The sequence below is a fragment of the Typopeltis vanoorti genome, chromosome 12 (genome assembly GCF_054136105.1).
Source record: "Typopeltis vanoorti isolate ZY-2024b chromosome 12, IOZ_Tvanoo_1.0, whole genome shotgun sequence".
Taxonomy (NCBI): domain Eukaryota; kingdom Metazoa; phylum Arthropoda; class Arachnida; order Uropygi; family Thelyphonidae; genus Typopeltis; species Typopeltis vanoorti.
In genome coordinates, this window is record NC_143560.1 from 54,727,804 (window position 1) to 54,754,782 (window position 26,979).

The 26,979-nt window shown below is 35.6% G+C and overlaps 1 protein-coding gene across 1 annotated transcript in view; it reads left to right on the top strand.

The window, feature by feature from the left end:
• fab1 (1-phosphatidylinositol 3-phosphate 5-kinase fab1) overlaps positions 1 to 26,979 on the top strand; it is a 757,444-nt gene that overhangs the window by 626,818 nt on the left and 103,647 nt on the right. The gene's annotated exons all lie outside the window — the stretch shown is intronic.

Sequence of the window (26,979 nt, forward strand, 5' to 3'; positions counted from 1 at the left end):
TTTTCTTTTTTTGCAGTTCCTGCTTTATATCACTACTCATCTTCTAAACTCACACATTGGTTTATTCTCCTGATGTTGGGTATGCAGCCTGTTACCTCTAGTCTCAAACATCCCATCAAACATCTCTGACTACATCCCATTCGCCTTCTGACATTCTTTTCTTATAGCTTCTTGAGGCACTGCACAGCACCAACCAACTACAAAGCTGGTAATTATGACTAAGTCTGTCATAATTACCAGCTTTGTAGTTCAACGTTAACTCTTTCTTGACTGAGAATTCCACATGTTTAGCACTCAGAAAAAAAAAAAAAGACTTAATGGTTGCTATCTCTAGTTGGAGGCAGAGTGTCTGCCATGATTATGATTACACCTTCTGATGCTGTTAAATATCACACTCACAAATCTATTTACCCCCTCCATGACATGCTGTTTCAGGAAAGTATCCCTTGGTAACTGTATAAATTCTATTTTTATCATACCATGTGCCCTTTCTTCCCTCCATTCAGTTCATCTTAGGTTAAAGCCTCCCATAATAACTGGTCCTGCACTCATTGTATTAATTTGCTGATGCATGACATTTACGTCTTCCTCGAGTCTGTAGCTGGAACCAACAATATCTTTTGTGCTATTGGCTTTTGTCTCATACCAAATAGCCTCAAACAAACCAACTCCCTTAGACCCTAAATCTTCCTTAACTTCTATTTTTGTTAATTGAATTCTTTAGCTATCATCAACAATGCCCCTCCCTGAAAATACAAAATCCCTTACATTCTCTCTCTCTCTATAACTATACCATTTTCTGTCAACTAGGTCTTGCTGATACCAATAGGTTTTGATCCAATCAATCATACAATGCCAGAAACTCCTCTTCTTTATTTCTAATACTTCTGGCATTCATTCACATATATTTCAATCATTCTGTTGAGCCCCCAGTCATCCTCGTTTAATGTAACCATCAGCCTCAGATTTTAAATCCTGTGAAACTGCATTTGGAATTGCATAATCGTTTCTGTACACACACTAATTTATCCTAGCAGTGGCTGAATTCACCCTTCCCAAGTACCTTTATATCACTCGTTTTGCATTTTCATCTAGACATCTAACTCAGAACTATTAAATGCAGTTCATCAGACATATACATCTTTTCATTCACCAACTTCACTCCATACATCTATAAACTGCTCACCATTTCTCCTGCATACTCTTCTCATTAACTCATTTGCAATTTTAGCTCTTCTTCTCAGTTCTTATACCAAGGTAGGAGAGACAATTTTTCTTTCTCTTCTTTTTTGCTTCTATCAGCAACTCAATCTATATGTAAGTTTTATAAATCTGGAAAAAGCATATAACAACTGGGTGTAGAGAGAAAAGCTGTTCAAACTGCTAACAGTTATATGGTGTAAATAGTATATATATTAAGTTGGTGATTTTGTATTTGAGTTGCAAGTCAGCTGTTAGAATTGAAGAGGTACAGGAAGATGGTTTGATGTTAAATCAGGTATGAAACAAGGATTCATATTATCTCTACTATTATTCAACATCTACAAGGTGCTACCCAAAAGTTCAGGTAATTAGAATAGAATGCACGAACCAGTTATAGTATGGCCTTCTGCCACTATAAGAGGCAAGCAGTACCCTTTGTGAATCAGTATGCCAATAGATGGCAAGCTGAGAGACTATATTCTTGAAGTATGTGCCTTTCTGTAACATCGTGTTTTAGTGGTTTGACAATTTTCTTCTCCAACTGAAATGGCAGGTTTTAAGGAACACAGAATTTGTATCAAATTTTGTTCCAACTTAAAACAAACTGCTACAGCATCTAAGACCAAGCAGCAGTCATCATAGTGGAAGTCACCAAATTCACCATGGTCAAAAAACACGTTTTGTTCACAGCAACGTCAAGTTAATGGTGATCTTTTTTTTTTTTTTTTTTTACATCCACCAAAGCATTGCCTACAAGGGATTCCCTCCTTCCCTGGTCAAACTGTTAATGGAAAGTTTAACTATGAGGTTTTGAAGCAGCTAATGGATAGCATATTCAGTGCAAGTGCCCAGACAAGTGTAAGGACGATGACTGGGTTCTTTTATTCCAAAAACATGACTGTCATTCCCCATTCCTCCGCACACACATTCACCCTCACCTCTGCAATTTTTTCCTGTTCCTTAAGATAAAATTCTGACTAAACTGGTGTCATTTTGACATGACTGAGGAGATCCAGGCAGAATCGCAGGAAGTGCTCAACACAGATTTGAGGACTTCCAGGAATGCATGGAATTATGGAAAAACTGCTGGAATCATGGTATATATGCTAAAGGAACTACTTCAAAGGAGATATTGGAAACTAGGCATTAGGCATATATACCATGATTCCAGCAGTTTTTCCAAAAAAAGTTTTTTTTTTTTTTTGCTTTTTTTTTTTATTTTTATGGTCATATTCCCTGGTAGCATTTCATAATGATCATATTATGAATGAAAGAGACATTAAACTTGATATCAAAATTGGGGATGTTAATCTCAGTCTTTACATTATATGTATGATGTTATGCTTCTAAATAAATCCAGAACATGTCTTCAGGATTTCCTGACTAATTGAATATATGCTGTAATAAATTTGGTATGAAAACATGCAATAAAAAAGACATGCAATAAAAAAGACAAAGAATATGAAAATTGAAGATGACAATTTAAATATAGAAATAGATAACAGAAGTAGCAAAGCTGTGTGCTAGTAAGTCAGCTGAATAAATTTACAGAATAAGAGAGAAAATAGTCAAAACACTGAACTAGCTATATACAAGGCAGTGTTCAAATCAGTTATCTTATGGATCTGAGAGCTGGGATAAAAATAAAAAACTTGATTAATGACTGGTGAATACAGATATGAGAGTTCTGAGAAAGATTAGGGGAGTGAAATAGATGGCATCATTGGTGGAATCATATTAAAAACAAGAATATTAGGCAGGAACTTGATACTGTTAGCATGCAAGAGTGTGTGTGAGGGGGAGAGAGAGAGAGAGAGCAGTTATATGTGTAAATAGTATATTATATTAAGCTGGTGATTCTGTATTTGAGAAGCTAATCTCAGTGGGGGGGCGACCACTTAAACAGAATGGGAAAAGAAAGATTACAAAACAGGTATTTATTGCCAGGATGGCAGGAAAAACACCCTGAGAATCAGGCATAGCATTAACAGAAGCTGTGGTAATTGTAAAAATGCTTAAAAAATGTATAGACAGTACCTTCATAAATAAGGAATATAATAGGAAGGTTAACTGAAATCTCAGAAATATCATGTATAACTCATCCAGGGATAAACTTATTCAGACTTAGAATGTAGTGGTCATTTCAGTACCCAGCTTAAGACACTTCAGAAAAACTAAAAAATAATGTTGATAAAAACAGTTTTATAATCATTTTGAATCTCCTTACTAAAATTTGTGTCCTAACATTAGAGTTTCATCTGAGTGATATTCCATTTTTTCCAAACAGAACATGCTGCAGTGATCAAACAAAAAAAAAAAAAAGGAGAAAGTTATAGAGACCACCAACATGTTGGAGTTATAATTTTAATTTAAGATAAATAATAATGATGTGTTATTTAGGCTTTACATTAAATATTGGCATCTGGAGAAGTTCAGGTCATCCAATTCTCCATTTACACTGTAGATTGATTCCAGAAAAACCATATAAAAAAGAATACAGTACATATGAAAAAATAGAAGAATGGTTTCAGATGTGAAAACCCATGACGAATAATAAGTTATATTGCCAGCCTGCTTGGCTGAGTGGTTAGTGTATCCACTCTCCAGCCAGAAGGCTGCAGGTTCAAATCCTGCCATGAGCATGGATGTTTACGATTGTTCGGGAGAAATGCTAGTGGTGGTGGTAGGCGGTAGACGGTATTGGTGTAGATGATGAATTGGGTGGTGGAGATAGAGTTGTAGAGTAGGTGCTCTCTCTTGAGTCTGGACTCCCTGGTATCATGTAATAATAATAATTTCAAACAAAACATGAAAATCATTGAATAAAACAATTTAATTTTATTCAAAATTAAATAGTTTGAAATGAATTAAATTAAATAGGAATATTTTTTATTTTAAATACAGTACTTATTTAAAGTATATATATATATATATATATATATATATATATATATATATATATATGTGTGTGTGTCTTTCTTTAAAGAAAATAGTGTGTCACTAATAAAACAGAAATTCGAAAAGGCCCAAATGTACTCACGCATATGGCTATTAATTAAATTTTATTTGCCATCACTTTCTGGTAGTAGCTGCATTCTTTTGTATGAGACTGGAATTAAATCACTTCCATCACTTGAAACGCTTTGGCCATCCTGTTCATACTGCAATGGCACAACATTTTCTTCAGTAAAATGAACTAAATTAGTACTAATTTCCAATAATTCTGAAGGTTGGGTTTTTTTTTTACCACAAACTCTGTAATTAATCGTTGAGATCCTGTTTTGACTAGATCTTTGTATAATTAATTTTTCATATTGCGCCATACATGATCACCATACATGAACACGTTTAAACTGTTCAGCTCATTTGGTATTTGGATCATGTGTAAGAAAATGACTTTGCAATTTACTAGCCATTTGAAGCCCTTCTTTACTTAAACCTGCAGTGAGTGAAATCTCTTCATCATCATCATCATCACTTTTTTCTTTTTCATCGAGATTCTCAAGGACAGCTTCTATTATTTAGTCATCACTAACAGCCTTGTCAGCCATCAATTCGTTAATATCTGCAAACAAGAAATCATCAAATACTTCTCTGTCAACTGCATGTGCTAATCTGATGATATTGGGATATTCAGTTGTATACAAAGGTAAGAGTTTTTCTTTTTCACACATTCTGGCCAAGTAGCTTTCCAGCATGCATTTAAACTTGATGGTTTCAGTTCTAATAACACCAACTTAGCAAGTTTGATGTGTGGAAGAAATAGAAAATTTCTTCCACACATCAATAACTGTCAGTAAATTATTCTTATTTAGTTTACCTAAAATGTATTGGAATGTTCTTCTTATGTAGTAAGTTTTGAAGGTAGCAATCGCACCCTGGTCTAGTGGTTGTATTAAGGATGTTGAATTAGGTGGCAGAAAATAAAATTCCACATTCTAAAACAGGATGGCCAGGTGCATTGTCTATAATCAGTAAAACTTTAAAGTCCAGATTTTTTTCCATCAAATAGTGTTTAACTTCTGGAACAAAACATTGATGGAACCATTCATTAAAAATTTCTTTTGTAACCTAATCTTTTTTGTTTGCCTTCCAGTGCACTAGTAACTTGTTAAAATCCACACTTTTCATTGCCCACAGTCTTAGGGATTGATTAATGAGTAATGGTTTTAATATACAATCTCCTGAAGCTTTGCTGCAAAATAATAGTCACACGATCCTTAGCTTCTTTAAAGCCACCAACACTTTTTTGTGATTTCGCTATATAAGTTCTGCTTGGCATTTTTTTTCCAAAAAAGGCCAGTCTCATCTGCGTTCCAAACTTGATCAGGAGTGTTGCCACCATTTTCAATAATTTTGGACAGTTTTGAAAGAAATTCCCTGGCTGCCAGTTCATCTGCAGATGCAGCTTCTCCTTTTATTTTTACATTATGAAGCACGTATCTTTTGAGAAATCTTGAATTGGCTCCTTTTCCTGAATCTGTTTATACAACCATAATGCTCTGTTTGATGACATTTCCATCTAAGGGTATTCCTTTTCATGAACAAAACACAAGACGTGTAAACAGTTCGAATTGTAAACAAGCAATGATTGTTTAGCAAACAGCTTAACTTCTTCCAATCAGCTTTATATAGGCAGGCCTCCCATAACTGACCAACTTAACTTTGAGAAATCGGCATAACTCTCTTCTGCTTCCAGGAGCCAATGGCAAGTGAATATAACAGATCATCTGTCAGCTTAACTTCAGGGAATCGTAATTACAAAAATTGATTTTTTTTGTTGTTGTCGCCGCAATTGTCTACATTCTATAGCATAGAGTAATCCCCGATATTTAAAACATTAAGGGAATTCCCCAAAATTCAAGTTTAAGTATATATGTGCCATTCTAGGAAATGATAATTATAATGGAAATACCCTTTTTAATACAAATGAATTCAAACAGAAATTTTAAAAAGAAGTGCCATTTGAACCATGTTAAACTAAAACATACCATGTAAAAATAGAGTTGCTTTGGTTTTCTAAACTGCATTCTTTCGAAATCATGTAAAAAGAGAGGTGTGTATGTATGTGTATATATATGTGTATATATATATATATATATATATATATATATATATACACACACACACAAAGAGATACTAGCTAAACTACATCTCACCTAGCAGACTATTACATCCAAACCTCCTAAAAAGTAACTGTCCACCAAAAATAACAGCTTTAAAAAACAAAGTGCAAAACAAACAGGTTGCAAAAAAATTGATTATCTCCTTGCTTTATCATGTTATAGATCAGGATCCAACTATATCTAAAAAGTAAAAAATACAAATCATTAAAACAAAGTTACATCTTGGTCCAAAAAAAATTACTAAAAATCTAAAACCATATAATATTAAACATCCTGATTATATGGAACTTCAAAGATTCAAATAACTCACCTTTTGTGTTCCAGTTAATTGCATGGAAAATCTCACAGACTTGCCGAATACTAAATCACCCCTCCCTTCCCCACATGGCAAGTCCTCTTCCTTCATTAAAAATTATATTTAATTCAAAACTCTGATAAAAGAATCTCATCCTAAAAAAATTCAACCATCATGATCAGCTTTGATATTATCTCTCTGTTCGGCCTTAAGCCACTCTCCCCCTCCTCAAGATATCCAAATTATTCATATTCACCCATATATTTTGGTTATTTTTTCATAAAAGTAGAAATATACAAGTAAGTAGATGAGTCTGCAATGGTTCCCTTCCTGCTTTCTAGCCAGTTTCAATATAGAACGTCTAGAAAACCAAACGCTCAAGATTAAGTGCTATGTAGATGTATTTACTGTACTTTGGCCCCATATTAATAGACATATGAATATGTTTAGTGCATTTAAACAGCCAACATGCAAAAATACACTTCTCAATAGAAAAAGGGGAAAAAACAACTGTCTTGTCTTCTTAGACACACTAGTTGCACATCTCCTAGATGGTTCTTATGTGACTCCTACCCATAAAAGGTTGTAAACCTATCAGTGGTGCACTCAGGATTTAATCTTGGGGGGGGGGGGACGAGTTGAGTAGACGATTTGAGAATACTCACTACACATTGCATATGACTTATGACTGAGCATCTGCAGTGATCGCCAATACATGATACCTGTGATCTCCTCTGGTAAGAAACATTGCATTACTATGTTTGTCTCGCATTCACAGCAGCCGTGATTCCCGAGAGCTAGAGGGTATTCCCACCTTATATGACCACTAATGCATAAGTAGTGTAGAAATAGAAGACATGACACAACATAAATAAAAAAATGAATTTTAATTAGGAAAAAATTTTGGAAAATTTTCTAGTGTTTTTTTTTCCTTTTTCTTTTTTTTTTGGGGGGGGGGAGTTCCCCTTGCCCCTCCCTCGGGTGCGCCACTGAAACCTGTAGTACATTAGTACCATGAGTGGCTAAGTATTTTTTTTTCTGTTTTTATTATTGAGAAGTGTACTTTTGCAAAATCTAGAGATGAAACATGGAACATTTTCAAGCCACTTCAGGCCTCTGGTAAGCAGAGCAGTGGTCTCATACCGAGCAATGAAATTCATCTCCACCAAAGACAATTACATCATACATCCATGCCCATGTTGGGATTCAAACCTGTCCTGAGCATGGATGTATGATATGTTTCAATATATTTCAACACTCACACTTTTTTAACTAATGACTACAACCATTATGAAACGGACAAAATACTGCATGCTTCCCCATACCATACATAAGATTACAACAAAACTTTCCATTCCTCATAAGCTGGGGGATACATCTGAAAGAACAGCTTAAGTTCATAAACATAATGTCAATACCACTTTTAAACTGCAGTCCAAACTGGAAGAAGCTAGTCCTTTGAAGAATGGATCTTCATCCATTCTCTAAAGGACTAGCTTCTTCCAATTACGTGTCTTGGAATGTGAAGTTTCATACTTGCAGATTTCAGCTACTTTGGACTGCCTGATAAATATTTTAACATCATCTTGAAGAACATAAAAATTATTATTATTATTATTATACAGTAATAATAAGAGACTCAAACTAAATAATTTACACACAAAACCTCTCATACCTCTCCTTAAACTCATTCACCATCAACCTTGGTATTACCTAGAAATGATACTATGGTTGAATTAATGTAGGTCACAGATTTCCCTTATACAAGTAGTGAAATGGTGTCACCTTATTAAAATACTCTGGTTCAGACATAGTTGTAGAAAGTTTGTTTCCTTTGATTATAAATTCAATTAAACGACATTAAGAAATTATATTGTTTAATCCTTTATTCAAGTGTAAGCAAACAAATGTTGAAACCTCAATAATGGTTGAAACTGGTCTGGGTAGTGACCCCCTTCCCATAATGCATAGCATTAGACATATCTGTAAGGATATGCACATTGCATTATGGGATAATAAAGCAATTAATATGAAATCATTAGTCTATATACAAGTAGCCCAGTTGTTATGTTACTTCATGTGCAAATTTTTATTTGCTTACACTTGGATAAAGGATTAAACCAAGAATAATTTCTTGATGTCTTTAAATTTATTTTGTAAGCAAACAAAGTTTGAGTGTATATAAAAAAGCATTCCACAACTATTTCTGATCCAGAGAAATAGTTGTGGAATGCCATTTTAATAATAAAGTAATACACCTTTTCATTACTTGTATATGGGAAATAGATGACTTCTGCATTAATTCAACCTCAGTATCTACCCCGTGTGGTGGCTAGGATAAGAATAGCCCCACTGTAGCCCATGCATGTCATATGAAGTGACTAAAATGGGTACCCAGGGAGGGTAATGGATGGCAATGCTGTAGCCAATGAAGTTTTAACTGAGGCTTGGCTATTGCTGTTACCCTCCTGCCATGATCCATAAATTTTCTTCTACAGATAATGAGGAATATGGAAAGCATTTTTGCTTCACCCATCTAGCCAAAAAAAAAAAAAAAAAACCTTGGTATCTCTTCTGGGTGATGGGCCTTCCCATAATGCATAGCATCAGGTATATGCTTTACATTATATGATACCAAGGCAATTGATGTGAAGTCATTAGCTCTATATACAAGTAGCCTGATCATGAAGATAATTCACACAAATTTTGTTTGCTTTCACTTGGATAAAGGATTAAACTATAATATAATTTCTTGGCAAGTTTAATTTATCTTCATTTTTAATATTATTCTGCTGCTAATGACATCTGTGTACACCCAGCTAATTTTAAACACCGAGTGTAAGAAGTTTTATATGTAAGTGTTTGCATATACTTGGATAAATGTTATTATTATTATTATTATGGTATCTCCATGGAGTCAAAAGACTCATCGCAGGAGACCCCACATTGACACACTATCCATTATTTACACAATACTTATCATACTTCTCCTTAAATTCATTCACAGACAAAGCATTCACATCCACCTCTGGCAACGCATTCCACCCCTTCACAACCCTCCAAATAAAAAATCTAGTCCTAACACCCTTGTTAACCACACTCCTAATAATCTCCAGGGATGGCCCCTCGTTCTCTCCCTTCCTGAGCTGGTCTTAAAAATGTCATCAGTGTCAATCCTGTAAAATCCCTTTAATAATTTATATGTCTCTATCATATCTTCTCTTTTATGTCTATCAGCTAGTTTTTGGAGCCCCCAGATCTTCAATCTATCCAGGAGGGAACATTTCACAGACCTGCAACAATCTTTGTAACTTGCCTCTGAAACCTCTCCACCATTTCTTCATCACCAAGAAATCCATGTGACCAGATCTGTGCACAATAGTCCAAATGCGGTCTTATTAATGCCTTATAAAGTGGAACAATAACCTCGTTATCCCTGCTTGTCAGTGTGTTCTTCAATGACCATGTAATTTGATATGATGTTTTGGCAATCTTTGCAATATGCCCTTTAAACTTAAGTTCTCTGTCCACAATGATTCCCAAGTCCCTTGCCTCGTCAACTTCTCGCAGTTCAGTTCCGTTAATAGAGTAGACAGCATGTGATCTCATCCTCCCAAAGTGCATCACCTTACACTTAACCACATTAAACTGACCACCATTTACTTTAGTCCATACCATCAGCCTATTTAAGTCATCCTGCAAGATATCTACATCATCTGAATTGACTATCGCTCATCCTAATTTTGCATCATCAGCAAATAAGTGGATATTTCCTTTCAAAGTATTCCCAATATCATTGATATACAAATTAAACAAAAGAGGACCAAGCACTGAGCCTTGAGGTACACCACTAGTCACTTGCCTTCTCCTGGACTCAGCTCCTCCATATACCACTCTTTGATATCTATCCATCAACCATCACCTAATCCAAATCACCAGCTTCGGATCCATACACATTTGTTCTAATTTATGCAACACAGTTCCGTGTGGAATCTTGTCAAATGCCTTTGCAAAGTCCAGCGGTATCAACGAGTAAGGATTTCCTTTATCCAACTCTACTGTTACTTTATTATAGAAAGTAAGCAAGTTACTGAGGCAAGACCTACCTTTCACAAAACTATGTTGTCCCTTATCAAGTATCATATTGCTCTCCATCCAATCCTGAATTCTAATTTTTACCAATTTATCCAAAACTTTAACCACCACTCCAGATATATTGATCGGTCTATAATTTGCAACCTCAGTCTTGGCGCCTCCCTTGTGCAGTGGAATTATTTTCCTCTCTTTCCACTCTATTGGTACTTTACCAGAACTGAGGTTTAAAATAAGCAGCCTGGTTAGAGGAGGTGCTAATTCTCTTGTACATTCTCGTAACACACAGGCCGATATGCCATCTAACCCAATGGCAGTGTTAGCATTGAAGTTCTGTAATATATTAAGCACCTCTAATTTGTCTATCTCTAGACTCTCATCAGTCAATGACACATTTGGCACTGCACTATCACAACCAAGATGGTACACTTTTGCAAAATGATCACTAAGCAATTCAATTATTTGATTTGCTTCTGTTATTTCTCTACCATCAACACTTTTTAAAGTAATCTTTCCATGGTTATTCTTCCTTTTACTTGCCACATAGCAAAAGAACTCCTTAGGGTTTCTTTTGGATTCATCAGCTAGCTTCCTCTCATAATTAGCTTTGGCTTTCCTTACCATACAGGTTACTCTCTTTGTTTATACCTTGTACTGCTCATCACCATTTTCTTTATACTTCCTCCACAACCTTTTCTTTATCTGCAACTCTTGCTTAATAATATTATTCATCCATCTTACTCCTACTTGATTTCTCCTTCTGACTCTGGGAACACTCTGATACAGCTTTCTTTAAATACTCCTTGACAATCTCCAACTCACCATCAACATCTCTCCCCTTTAAATTCTCATGCCATAGCACTGCTGAAAGCTGCCTTCTCAGCTTCTCATAATCACCAGCCTTGTAATTCCACATATACCCCTTCTTAACAGAATATTCAGCACATCTTACAATCTCCCAGGTCAAGACCACATGATCGCTTTCCCCAAGTGGAGACAGTGTAACTAAATTACTTATTGATATGTTCTCCGATGTTATGACCAGATCTAACACTCTAGAATCTCTTGTCCCTTCCATTACATGCTGTCTCAGGTTCTCTCTTTTAACAACTGTATAAACTCCATTTCCTTTATTCCTTGTGACCATTCCTTCTCCCAATCTATGTCCATCTTACTTTAACCATCTTGCTTTAGCTGAAAAATATGAAATGCAGATAATTAGCAGAATGTTTATACACAATAGTTATAACATAAAAACTACTAACCAAAATTCTTAATTTAAGGAATGCAATATTTCCGTACGTAAAAAGATTTTCAAAAGAATGGTTCACAAATATTATTATTATTATTATTATTATTATTAAACAAGACCTCATGGAGTCAAAGACTCATCTAGGAGGTCCTTTTATCTCACACACATCTCATCATACCGGGTCTTAAACACATTCAAACTCCCTGCAGACACCACACTCTCAGGCAAGGCATTCCAATCATTCACAACTCTGCACGAAAAAAACCTGCCTCTCACTCCCCTACTCACACCCTCTTTATACAGTTTCCAGGTATGACCTCTGGTTCTCCCCTGATCTCCCACTATTCTCTGTAGAACTTCTCCACCATTGATCCTATAACAACCCCTTACCAACTTGTAGGTCTCTATCATATCTCCCCTCTTCCTTCTCTCCACTAGACTCTGCAAATTACATCTTTTCAATCTTTCCTCATACTCGACATTCCAGAGGTCAGAGACTACCTTAGTCAGTCGCCTTTGGACCCTTTCCAACATCTCTTCATCCTTCTGAAAACCAGGTGACCAAATCTGGGCACAATAGTCCATGTGTGGCCTAATCAAAGCCTTATACAATGGAACAAGAATCTCCCTACTTCTACATGTCAGTGTCCTCCTCATCATTCCCAGAAGTCTTTGTGTTGTCTTCACAATTTTGGCGATGTGTAAATATAATCTTAATTTTCTCTTTAATTCCCCTACTGAATTAAAATGCTTATTCAACTCTTTCCTTCTTCTCTTGTTTTACTTAGTGCACCTGTCACTTGCCTATATGCATGAAACAGGACACATAATGCCAATGGATAAAGAAAACATACACACACACATTTGATGTAATAAACATGTGAATTTGGGCTGCTTTTTTTTTTTTTTTCATGCACTAGGTACCTAGAATTGATCTAAATTGTACCTAGTTTTTACATATCAACATTGACCCTGCAATTCTAACTAGAATCCACCTTTAATCCTTGATCCTTAATGGTACAATTTATCCTAACAAAGGTAGCTTAAGAAGAAAAAAAATTAACCAACAGTAATGAAGACTGACTCCAAAACAGCAATTTTCATTCCATGTGATTAATAGATCAAACAATATATAATATTAAACGTAAATCAAGATTGTAGGGTGTTACCCACAATCTTCAACTCCAGTACTCTAGAAACCAATTAGTTCTCAAACTAGTGTGGTGGATAGATGCTAAAATAAGAAGAAAACTATAGACCACCACAAGGATTTCTGCTATCATTAAACCATTACTTTTCAAATCCACAACTTGTTATTAATAAAATTTCAGTACTCTGGTCAGAATATATTCCAGCCACCTAAAAATAACAGAATTCTAGGTAATTAATCCCAGTAGCTCTCATTCAGTTAGCTGTTAATATAATTTAATTTTTTATTGTTATTATTATTTTATATTTTTTTCCATCTGAGGCTGGGCTGGAGTTCAACAGCTCATCAAATTAATATTGTTTATATATATATATATGTATGTATGTATTCCAAATGATGACCCTAAATGTAAAAGTCAAAACATAATTAAATAATTACGTAATAAATTTAATTAAATTTACTTTAAAAAGTTATTAATTAACACAGTAGTAGTCACCATATATTCCCATAATGAATGCTGAACAATGTGTACCAGTGTAAAAGGAATCTAAAAATAAATAAATAAGATTCCCACATTGAAAGAAATCAAGGCTTGTGATCAGAAACCAAACTAGGAAAGGTCATACACAGAAGTAACTATAAATTAGTGAGATTATATAAAGAATCTTTGTTATGTTGAATACTCATATTTAATTCATAATAATTCAATGCATATTCCCAGAACACAATTAACCCACTTACTACATCAGTGGCATGGCCAGTTTTCAGACTTCCAAAATTCACTGCATTTGTTTTGCACATCTTTAACATATTCCTCCATCCATTAGCAGTTAGATGAGATTCTTATTCTCTATTTGCATTATACATTTTTTGATGAAGTCAACTATGTAACCTAAAAAATATCAAATTATAATTTATATCCCTCACATGTTTGTAAAGCATTATAACATATCTAATAGAAAACATGCAGGCTTCACTCAAAACATACTTAATAGCTGCCTTTGTTCATATGTTGTGTGTGTGCGTGCGCGTGCACGCACTCTATTCTGAACTTTTGATATTTGAGTTTGTAAATTGGCATAAGTATAAATATGGTGCATTTCAGCAACCTTTAATGTTTATCAATATGGTATATTATCTACTTGAGAAAGCTGGTCTTAAAATCATTGCACTGCTTGATTGCAGTTATTATGTAGGATGAATGTTTGAAAAATACCTCAGATATTGAATAATGTGAGACTACTCATATTATTCAATGTTGGAGGTATTTTTAACTCTGTTTATTTTTCTGAATGGCATACTGTGCACACTTTATTCACTTTGCAAGTGTATATAATCGACCAATTATATTATGTTTAATTCTTTATCCAAGTGTAAGCAAACAGAGTTTGCTCCTGAAGTATTTTCAGGACCGGGGCAACTCATGGTAAAAGTGGTACAAGTTCTGATCACTTGCCTTAGTATCCCATAATGCAAAGCAGATCTCCTTGTGGACATGTATATTGCTTGCTATGCATTAATGGAAGGGTCACTACCAGACTGGTTTCGACCTTTATTGAGGTCTCGTCAGTGGGAGCCCGACCCAGAGGTGGTGATACTAAGCTGGAAGTAATGCAGAAGTCATATCACCATATACCAGTTGCCAAAAGGTGTCAACACCTTATTATTAAAATTCTCTGGATTAGATATAGTTGATGGAAGCTTTTTGACTTGGCTATGCTACCAATTATCTATTTGGTTTAATCCTTTATCCAAGTATAAGCAAACAAAGTTTGTGCCTGAAATATTTTCAGGACTGGGGGCAACCTAATGCATAGCAATATACATGTCTGCAAGGAGATGTGCTTTGCATTATGGGATACTAAGCTAAGTAATCAAAACTTGTACCACCTTTACCACAAGTTGCCCCAGTCCTGAAAATACTTGAGGTGCAAACTCTGTTTGCTTACTTGGATAAAGGATTAAAAACCAAATATATAATTGGTAGCATAGCCAAGTGAAAAAAATTCCATCAACTATCTCCAATTCAGAGAATTTTAATAATAAGGTGTTGACACCTTTTGGCAACTGGTATATGGTGATATGATTTCTGCATTCTTCCACCTTAGTATCACCACCTCTGGGTCTGGCTCCCGCTGACAAGACCTCAATAAAAGTCGAAACTGGTCTGGGTAGCGACCCCTCCCTTAATGCACAGCAATATACATGTCCACAAGGAGATGTGCTTTGCATTATGGGATACTAAGGCAAGTGATCAGAACTTATACCACCTTTACCACGAGTTGCTCCCTCCAGTCCTAAAAATACTTCAGATGCAAACTGTGTTTGCTAAAATAAAAGATTAAACCAAATATATAATTGGTAGCATAGCCAAGTGAAAAAACTTCCATCATATATATAATCCAGATTTTAGCAGTTTGAAGTTTATAGCCAAAACAACTAAGGCTATGAGGCTAGTGTATTATCTCTCTTAATTGTATGTTCTCTTCTGACTTGTTTGTCTGTTTTGTAGGAGGAAAAAACCTGTCACCTCCATATGTTATCAGTAAACTTACCTTCGACAGAAAAGCCCTTATAAATCCACATCTTAGGCAGGATTCAAATTCAGATCATTCCTGCCCAAGGGCATTTTCAGTAATGACTGAAGTACAGAGCCTCCTCTACCTGGAGATAATGCAATGACCTCTGTTCCTGTCTTGATTCTTGCCACACTGGTTGCTGCATTATGTCCTCTATCTGGAGATAATACAGTGACCAGTCTGGCAAGAATAGAGATAGATGAACTCGAGATGTTTAAGATATTAAGAAATCTCATTGTGAATATGACCATCAAAATGATGACAAATCAAATAGTAGAAAGTGCAAGAGAAATGGCAGTACCACAAATCAGACTGTTTAATTTTAATCACAGCACTGGTAGAGTATCAAAGGAGTGTAAAGAGATGCAAATAGTTCCATTACACAAAGTTTGCTCCAAGACTGAGGTTTTAAATTATAAAACGATTAATTTTTTATGACTGGTTATTAAGTTCTTGTAAAAATTGGTTGAGCAGAATTCAGATTGTTTTAAATTATGCTCAACCAACAGGGTATGTTATTCCTCACAGAAGGTATTCTTATAAGAGTACAATACTCTGTGGTGAACAACACATCTTTGTGAAGTGGGAGTGGCTTCTCTTAGTAATTTACTTTCTAATTAAAGTGACATCTGAGTTAGATCAGATAAATAGCTTCAACCATGATACTACTGGATTTTGTAGAAGCATTTGACACAATACTGCATGTAACCAAATATTTTGTAAGTCAGAACAAATGGAGATAGATATGAAGCTGGGGACATTGATAAGAGAGTGGCGGCTAGTAGATGACAGAATCTAATACATGGCTGAGTTAAATCAAAGCGAAAGCAGGTGTTTAGTGTTTACTACAGGACTGTGGATACTGCTGTTCAGTTTGTACATCAGTTGGGAATGATTTGAGAGGGAATATTCTAGTCATTTGCCAGTCATCTTGAACTGTGGAAAGCAATAGTTAATAAAGGTGATTTAGAAATCTTACAGGGTAGATAAACTAAATAAACTGGTAGTTTTGGAAAAGCATAACAGCTACCAATTCAGTGTCAAAGTGTAAAGTTACGCACTTCAGGATGAAAAGACAGTGGGCTGTGTATTGCATAGATGGGATACATAGCCTGTAGTATAATCATAAGAAATTGATGAGACTGAGATTTGGATGTTAACAAACACTTATAGCAAGGATAAGGATGTTATTATCCCTCTTTATAAAACTGATATATCTACATCTGTACTGCTCTGCGCAGATTTGTTCTCCTTAGTTTCTTGGGAATTTGAAAGTGGTGGAGAGGATTAAGAGGTAAGTGTGGCTGGCTTGTGAAGTATTCCCTCTGACAATAGACTGAAGATTATAAAGTTTAGCTAATAGAAGGAAAGTAAATGAATGGCCACTTTTATGGCCACTAGGTGACAAATGTAAGAAGATAGTCATTGTAATGGCTGTAGCTAGATAAGTTAATTTATATATATTTTGTGTAGTTTTAGATTGAATGTTACTGTGTATTAGCTGTGATTACCATGTAGTGTTTAATTAAAATTTTAGACTGCTTATTATTTTAAATTATCTGTTTCTTGTTCAGTGCTCTGAGACAAAATGGCAGTAAGAGGAAAAATGTTGCTACAAAAGACAAATGAGTGAATGGCATGGATTTTTTTGAGAATGGTATGGTGCTGTAAGTGTAATATGTATGCATAAGGAGTTGTTGCAGATGTTTATGTGAAGAGGTTAAATAAGAGAGAAAGAGATGAGCAAGTGTGGGTAAGCAAGAAGTATGACATGCTGATGGACCATGAGAGAGTGTGAAACCGATGGCAAAGAAAAGTATGTGGGACTGACGGTGAAAAAAAAATGCAATAAATGGAAAGATAAAAAAGGTGTGTGCAACTGATGGTAAGATAGTGAGTTTGAATGATAGCAAAAGAGTAACAAAATTTGAAAGCAGAGTTAGTGAAGATGAGGCAAGAGATGAAGCATATGCAGAGTGAAATGAAGAGAATTATAGATGTATATAGAAGACTGGAATGAATGACCATGTGAAGATGTAATGAATGACTCGTGAGTGGCATTGCATGGGGATTGATTATTAGAAGTTTGGTGAATAAGAGGATGCACAAAGTTGTTTTTCTGGAAGTAAAATGAGCAGAATAACTGATGGGCATTGAATATGAGGAGGTAGTAAGCAAACAAAAGAGTTGGTAGTAGTAGTAATAGTAGCAAGAATGAATTACTTGATTGAAAGCAACGAAAATGCTTTGAAAATGTAAGAATGGATATCAAGAGGTTGTTGAGGAGAATAAAAGATAATAGAGTGGTGGGAAAGGTAGTCAGTATGTTGTTCAAGTATGAAAGTGACGGATTGAGTGAGAGAGCAAAGATCATAAATAGTATGCTAGCAGAAATATGTGAAGAGAGAAGCACAGTTTGTGAATGTGTAGGATGAGTTTGAGGGACAAATGATTCTGTATAAGAGTGATGGACTGCATTTAAATGGTTTTGGTCTGAGGCTTTTGAGACACTGTTGCCGGAAGGGACAATAATGACTGCAGAATGGATCTGAGCAAGTAAGAAGCAATGTGGAAGAGTAAGAATAAGGTAGGATGGACTGAAGGAGTGCTTATGAATAGAGAAGTGAAGAGAATGAGAGAACAGGAGTTCGAGACTGGCAGACAGGGAAACTGGGAGGAGGGGTCAAGTTGAACAGGAGGATGAAGCAGTAGAAAGGTCTAAGCCAGAAGAGGAAATGAATGCATGAACAGACAAGAAAGAAATAGGATGACCTGGAATGTGGAAGGGAGAGGAGACATTTGGGTTACTAGAGAAGGTTCTAGGATGGGTAATGAGAGAGAGAAATGTCTGTGGGAAAGCATGAAGGAGTCACATTCAAAAAATGGTATCAATAGAAGTAGTTATAGAATTTGACAACTGAATCTGATAATCTGAAATGATATACAAACATACTGTATAGACATACAAACATGAGATTCTACTGCTACCCAATCAATATTTGGATAATTAAAGTCTCCCATTATGATTACTCTTTTCGCACTCATCTTTTCTATTTGATGATGCATTTTTTATCACTAGCAACTGATCCACCAGGTCTGTAATAACACCCCACTGTGTAATTGATCTTGTTAGATTCCACCTCAAACCAGATGGCTTCAAACTCACTTCCACGTGAATACCGTTAGTAGTACTACAATCATAGGTCTCAACTCTAACTGGATTCAAGTCATCCGATATCAATAGCAGCATGTCCCCTCCTCTCCTATCCTCTCTATCCTTCCTAAGAATAGTGTGCCCTTTACACTCAATACCAATTAGTATGTCTTATTCTGATAGCCAGGTCTTACTAATGCCTACAATCTGAAGTCCCAACATAGACTAAGGCAACCAACTCTACTCCTTTGTTTCTGATACTCTTAGCATTCGTGTACAGACATAATAATCTACCTGCATGTTCTTTTGTATACTCTTGTGTGCAATCTGCATGACAGTTGGAGAACTTGCAGATCTCTATTCTTCTCTAGTGCCTTATACATGTAGACATCTTTGCACTCGTTTGATGGTTCTGAACCAGATGAACACAAAGTCGAAATCATTCTCTCCTCATCAACATATCCATGACAAAGCCCATTCCCATTATTAACACAGTTATATAACCTTATCACTCTTACATTCTCACCATTCCTCCCTTTATAATTTAGTTTCCCCAACTCTCCGTGTTAGGTCTCATGCCAGTTATTAGTTTTACAAAACTCCTGATACCAAACACATTTAGTTGTAGGCTGTCCCTCTTAAACAAATCCAATTTTCCCTCAAACTCACTCCACACATCCAAAAACTCGCATCCATTTCTTCTACACAGCCTATGTATTGAATCGTTTGCCATCGTAGCCCTTCTTAATTCATTTTTATCATATCGAGGTAAAATACTAACAATTTTCACTTTCTCTCTCTTCACTCTCGCCTCTTCCAACAACCCTTTCATGTCCTCTCTCATACTGAACTTATTGCTAATTAAGTTGTTAGTACCTACTACAATTACACTCTCATTTACTTTTCTTTTCTATTTTTGAATTGCTTCCTTTATATTCTTAATTTTCGCTCCAGGAAAACTCAAAGTTATAACTCGCTCATCAATAGTATGTTTTATTATAGAGTCACCATACCAAATAACATCTGTATTTATAATATCTTTTATTGATGTTTTTTTTTTTTTTGTTGGTGGTGGTGTATAATTCATGACAAAGGCATGCTGTTCCAGAAAAAAGAAGTGGATGGATGATGGTTGCCAATTCACTGGAGCAGTGACCATGAAAGTACCTGTATATTGGACACAGTGCAGGAATGCTTTATTTGTAAGATAGAAGGTGAAGTGAATCTGTAAGAGAGGGATCATCTAGAGAGAACATCAAGGATTGTTAAGGGAAATTTTAGGTGCACCACCCCAAACATACAAGAATGGGAAGATTAGGGATTTCTATATACATGTAGTTAAGAGTTGGTTAGATGTAAAATAGCCCCTTGAACAAAAGAGAATACTTAATTTCTTGGATATTGAGGTGACTATTGATGTGATGTGTTTATGCCAGGAGAGACTAGAGGTAAATGTGACCCCAAGCAGAAAGATCTGATCTTGTCTAGTGCTTTGTGCATTACTGAGGATAAGGGAATGTGAAATGAGATTTTTTTTTTTTTTTTGCCCAAGAAAAGGCAAGACTGTGTTTTGGTGGCATTGAACATGACAAGGTTGTCCTTGCCCCACTGAAGGACAGTATGTAGATCAATGTTTATGATCTGTCACTTTAATACTGCTATTCTGATCACTTCACCGCTATTCACTGCTATTTTGATCACTCTTCCTGACTTCACCTGAAATTCTTTATCCTAAAATGCACAAAATATCATTCCTTGCTAGCAGCAAAAATTGTTTTGTCAAACAGTTATGAAATGCATACACACTATGAAGCTCAACGGCAATTGTACTGTTGACTCATTGTTATTACGTGACACCTCCAAGGACTCGTTGAGGGAGGGCTTTTTACAACTCTCCATCTTCACCATTTAATCCACCAACTACACAGAATCACTACTACCATCATTATCCACACACAAGGCCGATTTGCCTGGACACAGGATAAAAAACTTGAGTTACCAGAAAATAAACCAAAACTTTCCTTAACTGTTTTGCTAACCTTTCCTCACCCATTCTATTTAAGTGGTCATACCACCTTAGATTAGCTCTGCTTACACATTCTTGAATGCTAATAATGTCTAGTTCCTTTCTAATATCTTCATTTTTAATATGATTCTGCCATTGATGCTGCATATGAGATTGGCTAACTCACTTTCAGTTGAAAAAACCCATATAAAGATTCCTCTCGTCACAGTGAGAATCAAACTTAGGCCTTTTCCAACTGATGGCACAACATACTGTTGTTCTTCCAATTGCACTACAGAGGCACTCATGAAATTTCAAGCCTTGTATTGTCACATGCATCTTATTAATTAAAGTTTACAGCTTATCATGTTGTTCATCTTGCTTTTTTTTTTCAAACACCCCTCATTCAAAATTGAGAATATTATGCTTAGTTGCATGTATTAATTTTACAGTTAAAGAAGATGTGCTATGCAAGTTAATTGCAGTAAGTATGTGTATCATTTTGCAGAAAATGTTAACAAAAGTCCTTGTCTGAAACTTACCTTAATAAGTTTTATAAAATAAATAAAAATAATATAATGCAGTCAGGAGAGTTTCTAATACTTACTCTTCTGCTATGACAAGTAAGAAAAAAAAAGTATGAAAGAGAGAAGAAAGCTTCCTAGTCTCTTTTTTGTACAGTTTATTAATACCATAGAGATAATTATGTAATATTAAAAATTTAGTTCTTATTGATATTGTGCTTGTTATCTTTGTAATAAATAGTGTATATTTATATACAGTAAACATTTTACCTGTTCTGCTTTGCAGAGTAAACTCCCTTTGTCACTTCCTTTTTTTCCCCTTCTTTCCCCCTTCTCATTAGACCATAATAAGAAGCCTGGAGTGTTATCATTTTTCCGTAGTTATGACCGTAGCACAGTCCGTCAAAGAATATCCAATGCTACTTCACAAGGTTTTGATGCTGTCCACTACTCTGCCGGCAGAAGTGAGAAAGAGAGTATGGAAGGAGAAGAAGGTGCTGCTTTATGTCTAGAATATTACGTTCACCTTCATTTTCTTTCCGACTTTTTTTTTTCCTATAGTACTGATTGCATGTTGTGAGTAGTGTTGGTAGCTCTACACATAAGGAACTTCTTTATTTTTTCATTAATTTTTTTTTCATTAAATATATCATAATAATATCATAATAATTCTTTTCATTTCTAGCTTTAATAATTATTGAGAATATTATACTTAGTTGCAAGTATTAGTTTTACAGTTAAAGAAGGTGTACTATGTGAGTTAATTTCAGTAATTATGTGTATCATTTTGCAGAAAATGAAAACAAAAGTCCTTGTCTGAAACTTTTTCCTTCCATGTTCTTCAATGAGAATAAATATTGTTCTTCAATGAGAATAAATATTGACCCTGAAAATTACATGAATATGTATACAGACAAAACTATTTTGTTTTTGCTATGCTGTTTTCCCTTGACTACACTTTATTTAGATGTTAAATATGTATGACAGTTTAAAATATAAGATCATTTAAGAATGTTTTTAAATTATATTAAGGAAGATAACATAATTCTAGAATAACAAAAAAAAATGTTATTCTTAACAGTAAATGAAAAATGACCTTACAGTTTAATTTCTAATAATAAAAAAAGATTAAATTTTCATATTCCATTTCTTAAAGGATCAGTATTAAAGTCAAAAATTTTTCATTATTCATCTTTTTTATTTTTATTAAACTGTTTAGATATTCATTCAGACTTTTGGTGTTTACTCTTTGACTTTGACTACAGCAAACTCATAGAGATCATATGAAATACAGTACTTTGTTATAGTACATTTTTTAAGCTCAGTGTGATACCTAGGAACTCTTGTCAGAACTTTTCATCAGTTTATTATTATGATGAGTGTTTTTGTAGTCATCTTTGTGGTAGTGAGATACAGCTGTATCGTCACTTAAAATTTTTATTAAGAATTCAGTACAGTAACATAAAAATTGAAAACAAACAAGTCTATGTTTTGTGACTTAGACGTCTTTTATTTCAATTTTTATATTATTATTATTATGATGATGATGATTTGACACCTCCAGGGAGTCCAAGGACTCATCGAAGGAGGGCATCTGCTCTTTAACTCTGTCTCCACCACTCAATCCAACTGACCACAACTACACCAATGCCACCTACCACCACCCACCACACTAGTATTTCTACAGACATTCACAAACATCCATGCCCACAGCGGGATTCAAACCCTCACCCTTTTGGCTGGAGAGCAGATGCACTAACCACTTGGCCAGCCAATTCAGTACGGCTATTACCGTACTGAATTCTTAATAAAATTTTAAGTGATAATTGATAGATCTGTAGTGCCAGATCAATCAATTATCACTTAATTTTTTTTTCTTTGTATTTTTTTAATAGTGTCATACTAAAGGAGGGTCACTAGCAGAGTGCTGCAGGGATCATTGTCAGGAGTCATTATTGCTTAGTTTGTATGTTAATAATATTGGGACAGACTTAAGTGGGAATATATATGGGCATATATCTTTAATCTATCAGTAAACCATTTACAGCTTTCAGCACATACAAAGTTGGGAAGAACTATGAGGAATACAGCAGATGTTGTGGTCTTGCAGGAGGATCTGAATAGGCTGTGTGACAGGGAAAGTGAGTCAAGCCATCAGTTTAACATTGCAAAGTGCAAAGTATTGAAAATTTGGGAGGCAGATTATACAATTAATGGAGAAAATGATTGAAGAGATGAGAGATTTGGGAGTGATAGTTGACAGAGACTTGAAGTTTAGGAGTCACATTGCTAAAATTATATGAACATCCCAATGGATTATGACAATGATGAGGAGGACCTTGACATGTAGAAGCAAATGTAAGACCTTGATCAAGCTGCATATGGACCACTGTGTACAGATTTGATCACCTGGTTTTCAAGGGGATAAAGTTATATTAGAAAGGGTCCAAAGAAAGTTCACTAAGTTGGTTTCTGATCTATAGGGTGTGGGATATGAGGTTTCTGATCTATAGGGTGTGGGATAATAAAGTTGCATTCCCTCAATCTGAATGCAACTTTATTGAGATTGAGGGAATGCCACTTTCAAGGCCTTATGAATATGAATAGGAGAGGGGATGTGATTAAGACATATAAGTTGATGAGGGGCGTTACCAGATTAATGTAGAGGAGATTTTTCATAGAAGGTAACAAAGGTAGAACAAGAGGCCATTCCTGAAAGCTGTATGTCGAAGGCGTAAGTAAGGAAATGGGAGCTGGTTCTTTGCATGGAGTGGTTGGTAAGTAGAATGCATTACCTGAAAGTGTGGTGAGTGTAGAAATTGTAAACGAATTTAAGGCATGGTTTGATGATCTTTGCTTGAAAGTTTGAACCTCCCACGATGAGTCTTTTGACTCCATGCAGGTCTGATGTCAATAACGCAACTGTTTTTATTATGGCAGCCTAACAACATTACATCCCATAACACTTTTATAAATTTGCATGCATTTCTAACAAATTTTATCTAATAAAATTTAATGGAAATAGACAACAGAATAAGCAAGCTGATATCATATGAAGCCAATTGAATAAAATATATGGAATAAGAGAGAAATTATTCAAAACATTGAATTAGCAGTATACCTGGTCTAGCAATAAATATTCTTACAACTTGGACAGTGCATAAACCTTTAATTTATCAGTAAACCATTTACAGCTTTCAGCACATACAAACCACATGTATAATGTGCATATGGCAGCACTCAATGTTTGAAATGTCCCCCTTTTACTTCAATCATGCCAGAAGTCTGTGAGGCCACATATTGATGGTGGCACACATAACATCCAACGGAAAAACTGCCACTGCTCACATGAGAGAGTAGAAATGGCATCCCAATCCTGGGGTGTTGTTTGATCAGATGGTGATATGTGGGCAGGCACATCCACCTCCAGTCATTGTTGTATGGTCCTTGCCTTGTGTGCAAGGACTGAGTCCTGTTGGAAAGTTCACTGCCACCGTGAAAAGGATGTTGTTCATGATTTCTTGATACACTTTGGCAGACGTTTTGACTCCTTTCTTGCAGAAATGAAACTCGAATACCCCTGATACATCACCCCTACCAAACCATCACCGATGTTGGGTAATGACCTCTCTGAATCCTGGATGCAATAGCATGTGCTGTGCAGCCATCTGGAGCATATACCCAATCATTTTAGCAGTTAAATGACTTTTCAATGGTGAAAATCTTCTCATCTGTGAAGAGGATATTTCTGTGTCTGTTGTTCATGTATTACTGGAGAAGTGCCTTTGATTTATCACCCACTGCTGCATAGGTTGTGGTTACATAGGAAGTATCTGGTAGAACAATGATAGGCTCACTTCCAGGCCATCAGTTAGTATATATCACATCTTTCTCTGTGAAATGTCCATCTCTCACAACATCACTTTCTGCGTTTTCTCACAGGATTTTGGTGGAGGCATGCCTTCACAAACTGTTGTGTCCTAATGCAGCATGGTCAGCTTGTTCTTTGACATCAGATACATCTTCTGTCATTATAATAGTTAATAGTTCGATACACAAACATTCTACTGATCCTGAGTGTTTGTAGCATGTCAAAAATGACAGGTAGCTACATTCCAACCTTGTGAAGTGCTATTATAGCTACATGGTTCTCATAATCTCCCCACTGAATGTTAACCCATACAGCTAGACAACTCTCTGCTGATAAACACATGAATGTTGGCTGCACACAGTGCCATTAACAGAACCAGTCTCTTGCAATTCTGTGGGCAGAATTCTTGATCAAAAGTTTGAGAACCACAGATATGACTAAAATTAGGGGCTTGAACAGATAGCATCAATGGCAGAATCATATTAAAAATGAAGATATTAGGAAGGAACTTGACATTGTTAGCATTCAAGAAAGTGTGAGCAAGGCTAATCTTGAGGTAGTATGGTGACTTAAACAGAATGGGAGAAGAAAGGTTAGAAAAACGCGTGTGATGCCAATATGACAGGAAGAAGACCTAGAGGTAGACCAATATTTAGGTGAATTGATTCAGTCAGAAGTGTCCTAGAAGACCAAAATACAGGGTGTTCGGGATAAATTTGACATATTTATAATTAATTATATTTTTCCGTAAGTTACATGTATTAACACACACTTCTCTTCATTTAAAAGTTTGGACCCTTCTTCATTCATATACAAGATGTCAGAAAGGATGGATAGCTGGAACCCACCTGAATCATGGAAGAGAATAACTTGTATCATGATGATTCGTGCCCGCCATCAAAATAAGGATATTACGACTGCTGCCCAATGCTCCCTGAATACAGTAAAAACAATCAGGCATGAACTAGAGACTTGCAATGGTGACTACGAGGATGTAGCAAGAAGAAAGATCCCTAGCAGACGATCTGATTGCGTTCGTACAGCAGAATTCCTCGCAAATCTGCAGGAACAGGTGTTGAAGAACCCTGGCATTGGAATTCGGGCTTTGTTCGTGGAGTTGCTAACTGTAGTCAAGCCCTGGATAACAAGGGTAGCCAATGGTAGGCCGTATGTATGGCAGCAGGATTCGGCCCCTTGCCACACCTCTGGGAAAAGTCAAAAATGGTTGTCTGAAAATTTCTACGACTTCACCAGTCCAAATGTTTGGCCTCCAAACTCCCCAGACCTTAACCCCATGGATTATTTTGTATGGGGCGCAGTTGAAAAAGACACCAATCGTACTTCCAGTAATACAAAAGCCCAGTTAATGGATAAAATTAAAACAGTTTTTGCGGCCCTTCCCAGGGAGACTGTAGCATCAGCTTGTTCGAGGTTCCGAAGCAGAATTGAAGCTGTGATCGATGCTAATGGTGGTTATTTTGAGTAAATCTTGTTGATAGTATTGTAATTAACTCTGCCTGTAATGTTTTTTTGTCAATTCATTAAATTTAATAGATACAAAGAAGATTTTCTTTTTCCTTACGAAACTGTCAAATTTATCCCGAACACCCTGTATTAGGCATGACAATATTGGAGTGTGGAGATATAATAGAGTGATCTAGAGCTGTTGATAGGAAATTGGTAATAATGGAAACTTAATTATGTGGTTCTGTCATAGTAGTCTCTACA